The following is a 20,382-nucleotide window of genomic DNA, read 5'->3' as shown; positions in this document are numbered from 1 at the left end:
TTAAAAAACGAAAAAAATAAAAAAAACTTAGAAAATGCTAAACTGAGGAATGAGAGAAGTGAGTGAAAGGTAAAAGGAATGAAATGGATGACAGTAAATTAAAAAATAGAAAAAAATAGAAAAAAATTATAGGAGGTTGTGTCCAAGATACGCATTGTTGACGTAAAACTACACTGTTATTTTATATAAGTCGCCATACATTGGTGGCTTGAAACTACTAGGAATATAAACACTTCTCATCATTTTGCGCTATTCTCTAAAGAAACGCTTATGTTAATATTACTGGCCTCGAAAAAAGTTGCATTACTTTCTCATGCTCGAGGGAAGCGCAGCTGTCACTCTTAGTGGAAGAGGTTTTGCTACTGGCAAGCGAAACCTAATCACATACAAAATTCCAGAACGACATTTACTTTCTTTTTACAAGTGAAATAAATTCTTTTTTGTTAATAACAACCTCGAAAACAGCAGCAATGCTTCATTATGATCAATATTAGCGCAAATGCAATCCTGTTCGAAGGCAGTTTTGCGATTGGCACACGAACCCAAATAGTTATAACATTCCAGTAAGACATTCAAGATGCTTGGTATTCCCCAAACAATTTTTTGGCGCTCAACCTTACCGCCTGCTTCGCCATAACGTCAGTTTAATGCACTCTCAAAGGCACCAATGAAGTCCTTATGATGACGGAAAACAAACAATGTTAACAGCTTGGGAAAAGACAGAATCATGCCACACAGCTTGTTCTCTGCTGTAACACCCATCGATGCGAATTCACTGATGAGTTTGTCAAGAGCGACCGCCTTCACCACCAGCGGGGGGAGCTTGATTTTAGTTGCTGCCTGGGTAACGGCGTTTACATTTTCGACCGACGCGCCAAAATCGCCTACTTCGCTGTTGTTCGATGCGGTGTCACACTAGTGAAGGCTCGGTTCAGTGCGAGCGCTTTTCACTGCACCAACATCGCGTGCATCATTAGATCAAGCGTCATCTCGAAATTTTATTGCCACTGGCAATGCGTTCGTTTTTTGCAGGGCTTGAACCTGCTTTTCTTATCTTCTTGCTCATCACACACAACGCGAAGCGTCCAATTTAGGACGCGGAAAGAAAAACACACGATACGAATATCGCGAAAAACGAACAGAAAAACCACACGACGATATCCAAGTTGGATTACCACTGGTGGGGTCCAATCTTATATCGAAGCGCATCGAAAGAAAAGTGAACTGGATTGCTCAACAGTCCGATGCCGAATGAAAGTTTGCCTCAGCGAGATCCACTGTTTATACTCTAGGCAAGTATTCCCCTTCATTCTTCTACCTTTTCCTTTATTCACGGAGACTTTAAATCCTACGATTTCCCCTCCGTTGGTCGTCGATAAGTTGCTCGTTAGTGACAGCTCTGTTCGGGAGAGCACACAAATGGACAGCACAAATGTATGGGAAAATGGAAACGCTTTATGTTTTCATGAATTTTAACCATCTACAAACCAGAGGAATCTAATGTATAGCAAATCTTACGGAATTTCCGATTCGTTTAGTATGTAAATCGCCAAAATCCGTTCGCGACAAAAATAGTTATTACCGTTAACTTTATTTCATAAAAACGTGACCTGTTTTCTGATTTGGCACCCTTAATGAAAGACGTAGTTCTACGTCAAAAGAGAAATGAGAGAGATTACTGGAATATTTTAGGGATGGCAGAAATTAGGGAGGAAAATATAAAAAATATGAAAAGTAAGAAGGCACGAAAGAAAAAAAATGAGAACAACATTAAAACATTAAGAAAATTTTTAAAATCAATGAGAATATGAAGATGTGAAAATGAAAATGGAGACTAAGGTTGAGCGAATGAGAATACATGAGCAGGAGTGGAAATAAAAAAGTTTAAAATAGAAGAAGAATAATGAAAAGGCACAGGAGGGTTGTGTCCGAGACACGACCGCATAGTTGACGTAGGATTACGTTAGGCTATCTGTTGATTTTGGATATGTTTGAAGAATTACATTGTTAAATTCTTTGATAATGATTTGGTGGCTCTGAAATGGGACGTTTTGTTTGGTTGTTCTTTGTTCCTTCCACCAGTGTTTACCGAGTGATGATGACAGAATGATGGTAAAAAGTTGTTGGATGGTGTATCAGATAAAAGATACCGAAGTGGAACGAGATATGATGAAAACTGCCCTCTGTGATCCTAGACGAGATGCCTCCTGTGTTATGTATGGATGAACTGAAGAAAAAAAAACTCACCAATGTAAAAAAAAATAATCAACTTTTCTCATCAGTAAAAATATGTTACTCAAATATAAAGAAAACATATTTGAAATAGAAAAGGTAATTTTCTTTTATAATTATTACTTTCTGAGTGTTTATTCAACCCAATGCGAATTTTAATTGGACTAACAACAACTAATACTATACGTAGAGCATATGGGAAATAACTTTTTCTAATATTTCTTCACTTTTCCAATTTTTCTCGCCATATAAACTTTCCTTGGGAAAAATGAAATTTCACGAAGCGACCAACATTAAAGTTCCAAATTTAAATCTTGTTTGCTAGAATTAATCGTGTCACTCACTTTACTTACAATATAAAAATGTCCCCGACTTACAAATATTTGCTATGCCGATTTCCCCCGGGCACCTCAGTTCTGATATCTCTGTTAGGGAACACATTTCGGTGGGAGCAAAATTTTCCCCTACCTTCATGTACTTGCAATGTCGATTTCTCCCAGGCAGCTTGGTTTGGATGTCTCCGTTAGGGAACATATTTCGGTAGGAACAAAAGTTCCCCCCACTTTTATATATTTGCAATACCGATTTCCTCTAGGCAGCTTGGTTTTGATGTCTCTGTTAGGGACTCGCCGCATGTGTCGTCAATTTCGACCAATCAGAAGTGGGTTTTTCCGTTAGGATAGGGGTTGAGATTTTTCAATTGTTCAATAGTTAGTTTCATGACATATATTATTTTCTTCAATATAAAAAAATGTTATGGAGTACCGAAATCGATTGACGCAAAAATATCATCAATCCATCATGAAATGGCTGAGCAATAAACGATTGAAATTGGACAATTTTCACGATGTGCTAGATTTTCTATTTTCAATTTGTACCCCAATATGTTCCCGAAAGACGTAATCCTACGACAAAAATTCAAAAATAATGAAAAAAGAGAATAATGAAAAAATAATAAAAATGAGAACATTAACAAGAATCACAAAAATTACAAAAAACTCAAAAGTAAGAAAAATGAGATAAAATGGGAATAATGAAAAAAAGGAGAAAAATGAGAAAATGAGGAAAGAATAATGAGAGGAATAAAAGGAATAAAAAATTAAGAACTGAAGAATGAGACGAATGAGAGGAATGAGAGCGATAGGAGAAATGAGAACAATGAAAAGGATAAAAATTTTTATAGAAAAATGAGGAAAATAACGAAAACAGATAAATATGAAAAATTCACAATAGTGAGAAAAATAATAAAAATTTAGAGAAAAATAGAAAAGTCGGAAAAATGAGAAACATGAGAAAACTGAGAAAATGAGGAACGAGTGGAATGGAATAAAAAAATGAGAAAATGGAAAAGTTGCAAAAAAAACAACACTGAGAAGAATAGAAAATTAAGGAAATGATTTTTTTGTTTAAATCAGGGAAAAGAAAAAAAGAGAAAAAAAACAGAAAAATCTGAAAAAGAATTAAAATGAGAAAAATGGGAAAAATGTTAAAATGAGAGAATGAAAAAACTAGAAGCCAGAAATGAGAAATGTAATATAATGCTTGAATTTTGAATGAGAATGAGAATGAGAATGAGAATGAGAATGAGAATGAGAATGAGAATGAGAATGAGAATGAGAATGAGAATGAGAATGAGAATGAGAATGAGAATGAGAATGAGAATGAGAATGAGAATGAGAATGAGAATGAGAATGAGAATGAGAATGAGAATGAGAATGAGAATGAGAATGAGAATGAGAATGAGAATGAGAATGAGAATGAGAATGAGAATGAGAATGAGAATGAGAATGAGAATGAGAATGAGAATGAGAATGAGAATGAGAATGAGAATGAGAATGAGAATGAGAATGAGAATGAGAATGAGAATGAGAATGAGAATGAGAATGAGAATGAGAATGAGAATGAGAATGATAAGAATGATGAAAATGATGATAATGATGAGAATTAGTGAAAAAGAGAGAGAAGCAATGAAGGAATGATAGAACGTGAAACATTGAAGAAAAAACATTAGAAACTTGGCGTTCAAGATACGACCGCATTGTTGCTGTAGGACTAAAAAATCATTATATCGAGCCCTATTATAGAAATCGATGCGATAAGAATTTTAGACCGTTAGACCTATTTTACTATTATTGAAATCGAGCAATTCGATAGCACCGCGCGAGTGATAGCTATCGATGCAAGTGTCAGAACTTTTCGAATTGTTTGGTTCACTTATTGCATATCTTCAGAGAATTATATTGTTTTGGCTTGCGTCCCTGAAATTTTCCTTTAGGAAACATTTCAGAAACGCTTGAATATATGCAATTTTCAACACATGTTCGTTTGTTTTGATCAGTATTTGTTTTACGGTGCTACCAGAATAGGCTATACAAGGTAAGTGTTCAATCCAACATTATTCATATTAATTATGTTATAATTTACAATGCAGAACTTACTTCCAGCACATATTTCAGTGGCTGAAAACGAGTGGACAGACAAATCACCACCTGTTTGAACGACTCGTTGAACCAATGGAAGCGAATGTAAACATTGCTCGAGGTATTTGTGGAGACAGTTCAAATAAAAACCCGGTTAAGGAAACGTGGGAGGAATTCAGTGAGGAGCTTAATGCGCTGAGACCATCAATGCGTCTTGATTCAGAATGCCAGAAAGTAAGTGTTTCTTCTACGATACATACAACTTCATAAGTAAATTTTATCATATTATTTGAATTACTATCAAACGAATTTAAAAAAACAGGAAGTGGGTTATATCTATGGCATAACCGCAAGGGTGACGTAGGACTATCGTTGATTTAGAGATCATTTGTATGAAGTTGAATCTGAATTCATTCTGAATGAATGAATATTTGGAGAACTTCGAAAACGAGAGCGTTACGTTGGAGGCACAAGGTTTTATGCATCCAATATTGGATACGGAAATATCCTACTGATGGGGAAGAATAATCTTCAGAAGCTATCCTGTTGATTGCGATTGATTGAAAAATCACAAAACCTAATGTATTTGGTCACAGTGTTACATGGATAGAAAACATTAAAATAAACTCTTTCATATGAATGTAATTTTAAATTCCCAGAGGAACTGGCAGATTATTTTCAGTAACGATTAGATATTTCCACATTTTCCTCGATACTGGAAGCCCACCAGTGGTTAATGCTAACTCGATAACCATCTGTTAATAGCACTTGATTGAAACATATTTGGTCACAGTGTTACATGGATAGAAAATATTCAAATAAACTCTTTCACATGAATTTATTTTTCAATTCCTAGAGGAACTGGCAGATTATTTTCCGGATCTTTCTCGATCCAAACGGAAAGAATTCCGTGCGTATATGTGTGTGTGTGTAGCGGCTGCTTCGAGATCTTCCCGGGGAACCGTTTGTAGCATCACTCTCCTCCTGATGGATTCCCTTCTGGCCTAAGGTGCACAAACAGGCTCTTTGTGACACCGTTCATCCGCGCTTTCATGATAAATGAAGAGCTTCACCACAACAGCGACAACATGCTCCAATCGCTGTTCAATTAGAACTGAGTGGATTTCCGAGTGGCGCTCGCTTATATACCGATCGGTGATTTCAATAGCCTGTTTTGAAAGCAAATTTAAGACTATTGAAACAAGTTTTTGGATCAGAAAGTAACAAGTATAGAACGCGTAGACATTTTATCTTTCGAATGAAGTGTTTATCATACCATTTCGTTCAGTTGTTTAGGAGCTATTAACACTCAAAATCTCGGTCTCCGGCGTAACGCTTTCGTTTTCGAAACTTTGATTTTACACCCCGGTATAGAAATGAAAGACGTAGTCCTGCGTCAAAAAATGTCTTATTCTTGCTAGCGTATGTTAGTACGTGTTACTTTTATCAGCAATTTTTTTTGCTATACTATACCAAACTTTCTATACAATATGCTAAAGCTAAAATGTCTTGTAAAACAATAATGATTTTTTTAAATTACAGATTTGGATTGACATGAGGTGAAAAGTAAATAAACACTAGCACACAACAAGCGAGAATTCAGGGCCAAATGTGGTGGCCCAATACAATAAAGCTATTGACGCCGCTACAACAAGAAATCGACACTAAAAGAGAATTACATAAAAAAAATGTTTTCCTTAAATAAGTGGAATTTATGTGTGACTCCTTACGGAATTCCATAGATTGCAGTTGTGAAAATAAATGAAAAGATTGATTTTCTAATAATTATATTTTGAGGGAATTGAGGGAGTTTTCTCCAAAACATAACCATATTAACACTTTTGGAAATACATTTTCATAGCAGATGCCTCAAAAAAAGATTTAGCATCCTTTCTATAGTGCTTCGTGAAACATTTCAAGCTTGTTTCAAAATATTTTATCACAACCGCTGACATTCGAGCTTGCTAACGAGTCGAGGAGTTTTCCTCGATTTCTATAATTCCAGATTTTACTCGGTGTGATAGTGATAGTGATTGTATCGAATCCTCGATTCGATTTCTATAATAGGGCCCATCATTTTCAATATTATGTAAGAATGAAACAAAATTTGAGAGTTTACTTTCGGTAGCTCTGAATAATAGTTTATTCTGATAGATAGTTTTTATGATAGTTTGAGACCACTCCTCCCTTTCTGAGGGGGGACTGCCATACAAATGAAACACAAATTTCTGCAAAACTCGAGAATTAATCAAGCAAACGAAACCAAATTTGGCATGTGAAGGTTTTAGGGTGCAATAAATGATTTTATGGTAGTTTGATACTCCTCCTCCCTCTCCAAGGGGGGATACCCTATCAATGAAACATAAATTTCTGCATAACTCGAAAACTAATCAAGTAAATGGAGCCAAATTTGACATATGAAGATTTTAGGGGGCTCGAAACGTTTCTATGGTAAATAGACTCCTCAACCCTCTCTAAGAGGGGGCTGCCATAAAAATGAAGCATAATTTTTTGCAGAACTCAAGAACTAATCAAGCAAATGGAGCCAAATTTGACATGTGAAGGTTTTAGAGGGCACGAAAAGTTTCTATGGTGAATTGACACTCCTCCCCCCCCCTCTCTAAGATTTTCCGACATAAATGTAAATGTAAAGTTAATATTTCTTCAAAGTGACTTGAGTTTTTTAACACATTGAACACGATGAGTTTCGCTGTTGAGACGCGATACGTTTCACAAATAGAACATGAAATAACGTAATATTTTGATTTAGATTTAGATTTAGATACATTCCACATTGAGAACACTTGTGTAATGTTTGAATATCTTATATTTGTGTTCGCTGGTTAAATGTCTTTCATTTGCTTTTCTCTGTCCGAACAAACATCATAGCTTGTTTTACCTCCTAATTATTTGCAATCATTTGTTTACAAAACCAAAACATCTTTTTTCTCTGCTGGAACTAAACTTTTTACTATCCTCATTAACAGCGCAGTAACGATCACGAAAACATCCTAAGTAACAGCGATCAGACAAATAACAGATACGTAACACCCAAAGTTGCCATTCCCTGGCGATGGCCACATTTTCAAATAACAAATTTACAACGGCACTCACAAAGAGTCAATAAGCGAAGAGAAAACGCCCCGCTAAACGCCGCAAAGCCACCGGGTCTTGCGAGAAAGGTCTGCGCTTGATTTATTTGCCACCATCATTTGGGTCACCGAAACCGATTTATCGCGCATCATTTCCAATCGTTCACACATTGCGCTTATAAAATTTTCTCGTATTTTTATTGGTGGCCACAATTTGTCGTCGTTTGGTGTTTGATTGTAGCGTGGCGACTTATGTCACTGTGTGTAATTGGTAACACTGATGCATTTTTTCCAGCCGTATGGCACCCGCCATGTTTTTGATGCCAACATCTCACCCGTTAGAAGTATTTGTTTTCTTCAAAACAGCGATCCGCGTTGACGGCAGTGAGCTTCGTTTACTAGTTTAGGGGAGCGTCAAAGAACAGCTGATTTTCAGTCGGAGTGAACGTTTTCAAAATTAAAATTATGAATGAAAATTAGCTTTCCCATATCAAATTAGTATTCTGTTTAAATTAGAAAACATTTTTGTTTGCAGGTGGGGAAAAAGTCTCATACGAAAATTGTTTATGAAGACAACTTTATATTATAAAGAAAAAAATCAGCAACAATGTTGGAATTGTATGACCATATGGTTGAATGAAAGTCAGAAATACGAAATAGAAATAATTAAATAACATAATGTGAAAATTTTCATTCAAATCGTAAAATTTGAAAACCGGCTTCGTGTCTTCTAATCTGGTAGAGATTACACTAACGATTTTGGGACCCAAATTATGACTCAAACTTGATGTCGCCACCAGACGTCGACGTTATCGCGAATTACCAATTTACCACCATCTGACATATCGTGATGTCGATGATGAACTTTTACAGCAGAGGGATAGTGAGATAGGCGGTGACGGTAGGAAGAGTGAGATAGCGATAATCGTGTCATACACCTGATTTTTTCGTATCTTCATTGATCTACTGAAAGGATTTAATGTATTAAAGGGCAACCATATAATATTTCAGAGAAATATAAAGAGTAGAATTCTGAGAATTTTTTTGTCAGCGCGTTCTGTGGTGATTCCTATCATTACCCACATTGGTATCACCCATTAATCTTCATGACCCAAGATCGCAACTCGATCATTGTCTTTCTCTCTTTCCTGGCTCTTTCTTTGTTGTATGAAAACAGGCTCCGGCAACAGCTTCAGGTCCTAAGGAAAGCTTATCCACCCGAGAACACAAACAAACGAAAAACAAAGGTTTCTGTTCGGATCTTTCGCTACACCATTCGCGAGGTCAACAGCGGAGTGAGTATGTGCGATCACGCCCGTCGATCCACGCTTGTCTTTAAATTCCACTCGATTCTACCACTTCACCACGCTATTGGAATAATAATGATCGTCTGGGTACATTCTGTGGTATGTTTCTCTGAGGTAGAGATGACAGAGGCTACAGCGGACGAGGATCGTTGCCATAGTGTTGATACGAACGCTTATGAGGAGGGGGGTGGATGTACTCGCTGGCAGTTCGCCAAGAAGCATCTAAATTACTGTTATTAATCAACCAGACTGCACCACTGGGGTGAAGAAGAGTAATCTCCGGGGGCCATTCAAGACGGGGCGCGCGGGGATCTCCTTGATTCAACACAATTCTAATTCTCTAAGCTGCCCAGAATCGCTTCATCGGCTCCGCAAGAAGCCCCGACATGTCACAGATGACCAATTAGTATCCCGTTAAAATGTCACAAGAACTTGTTTTCATACCGTCTGCCGCTCGCTGTCTTCCTCATCTTGAATCAAGCCCGGCTTGTTTCGGTCAGTCAGTCGAAATGGCAGATTAAAATCACGAACTCTAGCTGTTGCGCCTATCAACGCCTTTCTTCGCTGAAGTGGAGCCTGTCATCATCGGCACTTTGTAATCATTCCTCTCTGTTTGTGGTGATGTTGGGATACTTGTACGACGTGTATACGTGTTGTCTACAACGATGGATGACCGAAACATGAGCTTTCATACATATCGGGCGCTCAAAATCGTCTCGATGTTTGACCAACAGAATGAACAGCGTGGAAACGTGGAAAGAAGAGAAATATGGTTCGCAAATTGTCTCAGTGGAGAGAATTTCTCTTCTCTAGAAATAGCCATAGATTGGTTAAAGATGTGACGAACAGGAAATTATTCGATCAATTCAATTTGATTTCAATTTTTAAATTGAAACACTGTTATTTAAGCAAAGAAACTAATTTAGAGATTAGAATTAAAATTATTATTACTATAATTTGAAAATACGTAGGTGTATAATTTTGATCTGGAGATATAACGAATATCTGGATACCGCATATTGAAGATAATCAATAACTCCTCTTTAAAACAAGATAGATCGATACACAATAGCTTATTAACACCATTCATAATTCAAAATAAGATTTAGTTACAGACGTGTCAGAAATTATCAAATTTAAAAATTATTAGAGTTAAATTATTATCAACTGATATCAGCAATAATTTATAAACAGAACTTCAAATTAAGCAGCAGTAAATTAAGATGAATGAAAAATAATTTCCAGCAATTGCTGGTGACAACCGATTACGCAGTTACTGCAAAAAAACAAACATATAGACTAGTAAACCGTGTTAGTTGGGGTTAACAACTAACGTATTTAAAAAAAATATGAATAATGTTTTGTGCACACTCCAAACACGTTGTTCTAATTCTTACTTGACCAGTACTAGAATAATTCCAATATTGCCACAAAGATCTCATTATTATAATCGTTATCAGAAAAAACAAATTTGTTCAAGAATCTTTGTAGAAAACTTGATACGCTATTGAATTATTGAATTTTTTACTCTTGAAGAAAAATTCATGATTCGTTCAAAATTTTTATTTCTAAATGTGTTTATCTCTCCCTAAAATTCAACACTTTATTTGCTTCAAGCACGCATGCAGTTCTCAGTTTCGTATTCACAAGCAGAGAGCCGAATATTCGGCTATCCGGCCTCGTTGTTGGTCGGTTATTCGTTATCCAGTGTTCAATAAACATAGCATGATATCTTAGAAATTTTCCAAAATCCGAATTTTTAGCGTAACAAAAATTGTGCACTGGATGAAGTTAAATAAAAAATATTTATTTAAATTATATTTCTTTCTTCAAATAAATACCAACAACGCTCAAAAATACACAACAGTAATATTACAGAGACACGCACAGTCTGTGAGTATACGAGTTACGATTTTATAGGAGTTTTGATAAATATCCTACGTTTTGATTGCTCTGATTGATCCAATGGTCTTTTTGGAACTTAACGCAAACAACCCTCAACCCACATGATTTGATGGAACAATTCTTTTGAGAAGAGCGATCATGTCTTTATTTGAATGAAATTTATTTTTTTAATGTCATCGTTCAAAAATTTTTCATTTGTTTTTTTTAGGAACAAATTTAATGATTCCATTTTTTAATCCGTTTATTTTTATAGCCTCAGTTACATATGTTGAAAGGAGTTACATATGTTTATTATGTTACATATGTTTTTGGTACAGATTCTGTACGGTACTAAGCACAGATTTTCGTCAAAAAGTACAGATTGGTACAGATTTTATCCACTTGTGAAATTCCTTACATTTGAACAAAGCAACAATGAGGTACCTCGCCTCACTTTTACGCGAAAGTATCGCTTGGTGCTGCGACATAAAAGCATTTGCAATGCAATGATTGTTCAGTATCATGAGGACGAAATTCCTTACAAGGATCGTCAGGAAGGATTCGCATCGGACGGTACTACGTATGTATTGCCCCAAATCAATAGATTGAATTCAGGCTGAAAAACCTGAAATCACAATGCTACATGAAGAGCTGAATGATTTTTATTTGATAATTCTCACTAATATCTGCGAGCAATCTAACTTGTTTACAATACTTTACAATACAATACAATACTTGTTTCAATGTTCAATGCTATTAAAAATGAAGATCATTTGAAAAGTGACATGAATTTTAGGTTGGAGTAGCAGCAGAATAAATTATCAGAAGAATGGACAGCGAAAGACATCATTTCAAAAGAAGGCTCAGCAACGATACGATGAACACTATTTTGAGATCAAATAGTTGGTCAAACATCGTGGCGGCAGCTCGAAAATTTTCATAAATGCTAATATGCAATCTAGATTTCGAAAAACTATAAGCATCATCAAACAAACGAATGACTTGCAAATGTAAATGCAGTATTTGTAGTAGATAAATGAGTATATTCTCTACAACGAATATTTTCGATGGTACAGATTTTTTAAAAAAAGTACAGAAGAGAAAGATTCTGGGACAGATTTAAATGATTAATAAGATGGGAACCGATTACTCGCGGTCGACTCGAATTTAGAATTAAGCGATTATATTATCCTTATTTTTATTATTCAAAGCCAGGACTTTGAGAAAAGACTTTGAAAATAATGCCTGGTATCGCTGGGTGGAGCTGTGAGACTGCACATAACAACGACAACAGTGTAGGCGCGTCGAAGAACTGATGCAGAATATGCAAATATCCTTACAAAAACGACGCGGCGCATTTTGAAATCCGCATCCAAAGCCGCACCGCTCTGTGTAATATGTTTCATTCACACTACACTATTGAACCGTTTCTGCGGTTTTTCCCCTAAGTTGATTATTAATTTATGCTATCGAGCGAATTCTGACTTGGTAAATGAGACAAAAAATGTCTGGTATCAAGGCTTTCATCATACCTAAACGGCAGAACGCTGCACGTAAAGCACGGAAAATGCATTTCATCACTATTCACTAGCACGACAGGTGTCCCACAAGGGAGCAACCTGGGACCGCTACTGTTTGTCTTATTCTTTAATGATGCTGCGCCTTCACTTGGTTATAGATGTAAACTAGTATATGCCGACGACCTGAAGATCTACGTTGTGGTGAGCTGCGTCGAAGTTTGTGTTCATCTACAAAATCTGCTGAATACGTTTGTTCACTAATCAGCATCGCGAAATGTTATGTTATGACCTTCCATTGTGCTTTGGATCCGATTATTTTCAATTCGTTCAACGCTCCTTAGGAAACCGTGTTCGTTTCAGCAAACATCAAACAACGTGCCTGAAATGGGCTTCCGAGCGGGCACCAGTTCAGATACAGATTTGTGATTTCATTAGCCTGTTTTCAAAGCAATTTTTAAGCTATTGAAACATGTTTTCTGGACAATAACTAATAAGCATATAAGTCTTAGAAATGTTAGCTTTAGAATAAAATGATACACCTCGTTTAACTGAAAAAGAATTATTTACGCTCAAAGAGGAAACGATTTCACCTCGAAAATAACCAGAACAAATAATACCCCCCTCTCCACCAATTAGAATCATCGGTCGATTATGGCATTCGTTAACAATTGATATTAAAACTACTGCTTTCATCAGACAATATGGTTTCTTTGATATGGTGGAATATTATCTACCCTATATCAAACATTTCATTTTCTCCACTATCAAATGCCTAGCCAATTTCACCACTTGTAAACAATCTATATCGAATCTTCCACACATCGTTTTTCGCTAAACGCTCAGTTCGGTTCAGCTGCAGAAATAAATAGAATTGGGAAAGAAGAGCATAATGCATAGGCGTATAAACGTGACCTTCCTTTTCTCACATTGTACACGTAACAACTAAATGGACTTCCGAGCGGGCGCCAGCTTATATACGGATTTGTATCAATTGCCTGTTTCCAAAGAGATGTTTAAGCTTTTGGAACAATTTTTCGAGTCGATAATTAACAAGCATACAACTCTTGGACATTTTGTCTTTCGAATGAAGTGATTGTCATACCACTACATTAAGCTGGCAAAGAAGTACCAACGTTCAAAACTTTGAACATCAAGCTCTCGTTTTCAAACTTACTTACACCCCGGTACAAAAATGAAAGACGTAGTCCCACGTCAAAAACTACCAAAGATAATTTAATGGGACAAATTTTCCATAAAACATAATTATATTGACCATTTTTCAAACATATTTCGACAACCTGTCGGGTAGCCTTCCGGCGGTTGACTGCAACTTTCATCATTGCTATCGAAAACATCCTTTTCAGTTCTTTCTTAGCTTCATTTATATACACCACGAAACAGACTCTCCGCTTGGGTTTTGTCCAGATATTCTTGATGGGACGAAGCTGTATAACGTTCGCAGTGTTGGTAGATTTCGGAACAACATCTATCCCCAAGCGGTTCAGCTCCTCTAGCGACTTCTTCGAGTAATGGGCGCAGGCCAGGTTCGGCCAAAACACTACATCCTCGTCTGGATGATATTTTTGGATGAAGGAGGAAACTTCCGGCAAGCACTTTGTGCTGTGAATCTGTAAATCTCTCGCGGTGGCAAATCCCGAACGGAAGAAGACCGGTTTTGGTATTCACTTTTCGGTGATTAGGCACAGATACACTTTCTTTGGGAACTTGGTGTGGAATATGTACTTCACGTCGGAACCTACTCCCTTGTTGGGGAGTGTAACATAGCTGGTTCCCAGGCAATCGTTGATATCCAGCGTCCATGACGACCGCGATGTCCCGCTTCGTCGGGAAAATTTCATTCTTCATCCCTTTCAGTCTTTGTTTCTGGGTCACAGCTTGCTCTTTCCACACAGCCGGTTTTGACTTACGTTTCCCATCACCTATCCTCGCTAGGTATTTTTTCATTGTCTGGTCCCTTGTTCCAACCTCCCGGTCAAAAGCCCGTACTTGATGAAGTACTTGATGATGTCCACTTTCTTCGCAACTGTTTTCGTCAAAACTTACACCAACTGAAAGCGCTGGTAAATTTAGTTTGAAAACTCATGAGTTAACGCGATTGACGATGCACCAGGTGTCAAGGCGATCGCATGAAAAATTGGTAAAGTTTGTCCACTTTTGTAATACAAACGCTGTCTAATGTATGCTTCACCTACTGTTCGACATGATTCACATGTAGCCATAACATGTTTCAGCCAGTTACACAACTCTAAATGTACCTCAAACGGTTTCATTTTCTATTCCATGTTTTTATTGATAAAAATAATAGCCTTATCAATGGTATCGACTTGTTTTGAAATCTTCGATTTTTTTCAACATTGTCCGGGAGCTCATTATTTTCTTCTGAATTCTATTTACGTTATCTCCATCCATATCAAAATATCGTTTGTGAATCTACTAGAATTTTTATTAAAGCTGGCTGGCTGTTTAAGTTTTCAAAAAATCAGACAATAAAATCAAGCACTTTGTTTGAACACAGAATTTTCCCGTCTAAACATCAATGTCTTTCGCTTTTAAAGGTTCGGCTATAATGAACCTAGTCAAAACAAAACATCTGCAGTATCATCGTGATCGATGATTCCGTTGACCTACAACCCTTAATTGTTAAATCATGCTGAATATTGTCCGGAAAAATTCGTGCCGATTCTAAGGAAGAAACCAAAAGCGTATTTTTATAGGCATAGGGTAAATCAACTTGTTTGGCCAATTTACTGTGTTTTCACGCAACTAGAGAATGCGAATTCTTCATGAAAATCACATATAATCAATACGAGTTTGGGTTTGTTGAAAAGCCCCAAGTCTCTAGTTGCTTATACTAGCATAAGGCGTTGAAATTATTATTTTTTTCCTCAAAGAGATACTATGATCATGGTTTGTTAACCTTTGATCATGGTTTGTCCAAAAAATGATCATGGTTTGTCGGTTTTAGAAAGCACAATTTTTGAATGAAAAAATTATAGGAGGTTGTGTCCAAGATACGACCGCATTATTGACGTAGAACTACGCTGTTATTTTATATAGTCGTTTGTTTATACCTTCGGATATTATTCTATAATGCTGTGAAATTTTCGAAATAAACAACTTGCCCTCGCAAAACAATACACTAGCTGATCGTATGTCGCAATTTGTTTCATGTCAATGCATTGAAAATTTACCTCGAACGCTATTCCGGTGGCCTTCTTCGCAATTGACATAGACTCGGCTACAGTCGATGTATATGTTACACCAGCACCATTATTCCACATCTCATAACTACATCAATATATCCTTGGCACCGATAGGAAGCAACAACAATGACAATACTTGCAAGTATCAAATATCATGCTACATGTTATTTAGTATTGCTTCAAAGCAATCGCACCTCATGGGCATCGTTCGTACAACGTAAACCAAGCGCCAAACAAGCGTTCGCCATAGCATGCATACAGAACCATACATTGGTGGCTTGAAACTACTAGTAATACAAATACTTCTCATCATTTTGCGCTATTCTCAAAAGAAACGCTTTTGTTAATATTACAAGCCTCAAAAAAAGTTGCATTACTTTCTCATGCTCGAGAGAAGCGCAGCTGTCACCCTTAGTGGAGGAATTTTTGCTACTGGTAAGCGAAACCTAATCACATACAAAACTCCAGAACGACATTTACTTTCTTGGTGACTAAACAAACGAAATAAACTCTTTTTGTTAATATCAACAACCTCGAAAACAGTAGCAATGCTTCATTATGATCAATATTAGCGCAAATTCAATCCAAGTTGAAGGCAGTTTTGCGACTGGCACGCGAACCTAAATAACTTATAACATTCCAGTAAGACATTCAAGATGCTTGGTATTCCCCAAATATTTTTTAGAGCATAACCTTAACGCCTGCTTCGCCATAACGTCCGTTTAATGCATTGATGCATTCTCAAAGGCACCGTTTACATTTTCGACCGACGCGCCGAAATCGCCTATTTTGCTGTTGTTCGATGCGGTGTCACACTCGCGAAGGCTCGGTTCAGTGCGAGCGCTTTTCAATACATTTTCAACATCGCGTGCATCATTAGATGACGCTTGCTCGAAATTTCATTGCCCCTGGCAATGCGTTCGTTTTTTGCAGGGCTAGAGCCTGCCTCTCTCTTCTTCTTGCTCATCACAAACTACGCGAAACGTCCAATTTATGACGCGGGAGGAAAAACACACGATACGAATAACGAATAACGAACAGAAAAAGCAAACGACGATATCCAAGTTGGATTACCACTGGTGGGGTCCAATCTTATATCGAAGCGCAGCGAAAGCAAAGTGAACTGGATTGCTCAACAGTCCGATGCCGAATGAAAATTCGCCTCAGCGAGATCCACTGTTTATACTCAAGGCAAATATTCCCCTTCATTCTTCTACTTTTCCTTTGTTCACGGCGACTTCAAATCCTACGTTGGCCCTTCGTTGGTCGTCAATAAGTTGCTCGTTATTGACAGCTCTGTTCGGGAAAGCACACAAATGGACAGAACAAATGTATGGAAAAATGGAAACGCCTAATGTTTTCATGAATTTTAACCATTTATAAATCAGGGGATTCTAATGTATAGCATACTAAACAAATCTTAGGAAATTTCCGATTCGTTTAGTATGTAAATCGCCAAAATCCGTTCGCGGCAAATATAGTTATTAACGTTAACTTTATTTCTTAAAAACTTGACCTGTTTTCTGATTTGGCACCCTTGATGAAAGACGTAGTTCTACGTCAAAACATCGATCGGCACCATGAATTGCGCCTTGTTGTTGTTGAGCAGGGGGTGTAGGAATAGCAAAACTGTTCGCTCACCTTACCAGGAGACAAACCATTTTTTATTTTACGATTTAATTGAATGCGAACAAATTTCGAAAATAGTATTTTTCGGTTTGTAATCCGAGATTTTCTGAAATTTCAGAACTGTTATATTGGTTTTTATAAATTTCTCACAGTAACAACATTTTAGAAGCTTTTGCTTTTTCGTTTCTTCCTTTTATTCTTATCCTTTTTTCGAATGTTATCCACAGTCCCCATTTTTTACATAGCTGGATTCAATGCGTTAATTTTTCTGTCATTCTTTACAGGTATGTTTTCTCTGGTAATGATATCATGATGATTCCAACAGTAAGAACATTGTCATTGTTTAGGGATATATATTCTCTCACAAACTGTATGAAATTATATGACCACAATCCTACATTACTGAACAGTTTCATCTGTTCCATCTGTGGCTTACAACCTCCGCGCACACTCTCACTGTGATTGTTTTCCTTTCGCGAGTTGAATGTTTTGCTGATTGCTCTCAACAAGCAAAAACGGCGCATTTTTGCTGAAGCCTACTTAAGAAGCGGATCGCGCGGCTGATAAAATTCAAAACATCTCTCTCCAGATATCCCTAATCTTGTTGCTCCATCTTTCACACTCACTTCTTTCGCTCGCTCTCACTCTCTGTGTCTGTCTCTGGTTGTGCCCCAAGATATTGTGCTTCGCAAAGCTTGGAGATCCCCAACAATAATCAGTCTTCGGTTTTGCGTGGCATAAGTTGGATCGTTTGCGTTGCGTGTGTCCACCCACGTTCATGCGCGTGTGCGTTTGTATGTGTGTTTAATTGTTTTGTGAACAGTGAAATGCGTATGTCCTCTCCCCAGGCGGGAACTGATCCCACGTTGCAATAGTGTAGTGTCATCGTGAAATGTGATCCAAGTTGGTGTTTCTCAGTGTATGTTTTGTTTGTATTTTCGATAATCCCGCGTTGATCGAACGGGATATTGGTGGGCAAGCATAACAAAAACTTGTCTTGGAATCCGTGAGTGAAACAAATAACTTTTTTGTGGAATATTTGAAGGTCAAATTGTTCAGTGCTATTGGTGAACTTTTCGTCACACACATCGATACAATGAGGGTCGAATGTCATCAAGTGTGACACAAAGTTCCATCACATGTGAAGTTATCCAGATCTCGAATTTCACCTGGCTTCTGTGCTATCACTAATGCGGCTGCCGGGCGGCAGTGGAGCGGAAATCGCAAAAGTGCACTCGATTCAGTGTGGCCGCTTCATCTTCTTCTGCTTCGCAAAACGTGCCGCTGCACTCGGATATGGTTAAGTGGTTTTTTGTGATAACCTTAAAATGGTTCGACGAGAAGACAACCGTCATTTGTGTATTTGGTCTAGTGGATCATGTGAAAGTGCGTACAGTTGTGTAGCCTGTTGTTAATGTTGTTGGTGGTAACAGGATCCCCCAGTTTTTGCCGCGCCTTTGGATATTTTATTGTCTGTGAACGGCGTAGATGAATACGGACATCTCCACTTCGGATTATTGCAGCTTACCTGGAACGAGGGCAACCGCGGAGAAATCCGGTCAACGGCGGCTACGGCGACCTCGCAGAGGTACGTTAGGACCGGGAGGTGAAATTATTTTATTTGTTAATTGATGTAGTGCAATTGGCTATACTGATGGATATTCAAATATGTTTCTTGAATATCGTTTGGCCGATTGGCGGAATGGAATGGATTACATCGATTTACCGTCTATATTTCATTCGTCACTTAAGCTAGAAACACCCAAAACAATTAACGACACTTTCCAAAACACGATCACACAAAGATATCATCAGCCGCAAGAATGGTGGGAAACCGACTGACAACGGTGGCTGTATTCTTCAGGTGAAATGTGTGAAGCCGTGATTTCACTGAGGTAACTTTCTTGGCAATACCTGCGGCATTCACGTATCCTACACACAGTATTTCTATAATTGACACCTCAAAAAGTGTCATCTTCTACCAGGAAGCTGGTAGATCGGTGCGGTTTACCGTTCATTGTTGCCTCAGTGGAATTCCGGCACAAAAAAGCGAGTGCACTTGTTGAATAAGTTCTCTTTTCAGGCCGCATTATGATAATTCCCGCGCCATGCTGCCCCAGCTTTTATTCAGAGCGCTGAGGGAAAAGCATTCGCGGTAGCATCTCGCATAATGCTTTCTCGTTGTCGGATAGCTGATAATATCTGCATAATGCCGTTCCAAAATGATGCAATCCCTTTTCTTGGGAGGAATCATCCGTGGTGGGAGCCAATGAGAGTCTGAATGGTGCATAAAAGGCATAGCTTTAACCCTTTTCACTCACATGGTGTGATCGATCTGCGCATTTTATGGCAATCTATAGGCAGAATGATTCTTTGTCGCTACGCTTAGAATCTCGCCAGAAATTCCTTATTTCTAATGTTTGAACAAAAAATTAAAGAAGTACGACGTGTGATCGAAAATTATCGCGAATTTTGTGTGTTTTAAAAAATTATTTATTTATTCATGAATATCTATTCTGTTCTCTTCAAAATAATCCCCATGAGATTGACACTTGACGCTTGTGCCAACGTTTTTTTTCCAATCTTCGAAGCACTTCAAAGAATCTTTTTTTTTATCTTGTCAGCTCCTCCTCCGATGCCGTATTTATCTACTCGTCCTTTCATGGGCCTCTTCAGTTTCGGGAACAAGAATGAATGAATGATGATTGTTGCGTGGACGTATCTATTCTGTAACACAAAGATGGTCAATGAGGGCCCTGAGTTTTGAGCTCACGATCGATCGCTCACTAAGCGAACGCGCAACCAATGTGGCTACGGAGACCCCCGTCATTTTCTTCACTTCATCAATTTTTTCATCTGTTGTTGAAGTGCTCGGGCGCCTGAGAACATTTCTTACCACCGATAAACGCTGCTTGCAAACAAAGCAGCTGTCAACAATTAATTGAACATTAAAAATGACCGAACTTGTCGGCATAAGTGACGCCATTAAATAACCGAAATTCGAATATACGTAACCCGCGAAAATTCAAAATTCGCAATACTTTTTGAACATACCTCGTATACAAGTTCTCTCA

General features: G+C 37.7%; 1 protein-coding gene across 3 annotated transcripts in view; it reads left to right on the top strand.

The window, feature by feature from the left end:
* LOC129769819 (uncharacterized) overlaps positions 1-20,382 on the top strand; it is a 266,536-nt gene that overhangs the window by 91,278 nt on the left and 154,876 nt on the right. The window contains exon 1 of one of the 3 annotated variants that reach the window (XM_055772298.1): positions 18,026-18,896. The exons of 1 other annotated variant lie outside the window; for it this stretch is intronic. The gene's annotated coding sequence lies outside the window, so the exon portion shown is untranslated. Of the gene's footprint in view, positions 1-18,025; positions 18,915-20,382 lie in introns of those variants that run through there. One more of the 3 variants, XM_055772300.1, reaches the window with a different exon arrangement.

The sequence above is a fragment of the Toxorhynchites rutilus genome, chromosome 2, assembly GCF_029784135.1.
Source record: "Toxorhynchites rutilus septentrionalis strain SRP chromosome 2, ASM2978413v1, whole genome shotgun sequence".
Classification (NCBI taxonomy): domain Eukaryota; kingdom Metazoa; phylum Arthropoda; class Insecta; order Diptera; family Culicidae; genus Toxorhynchites; species Toxorhynchites rutilus.
Note: the sequence above shows the minus strand (reverse complement) of the source record. Positions and strands in the feature narration are given on the sequence as shown.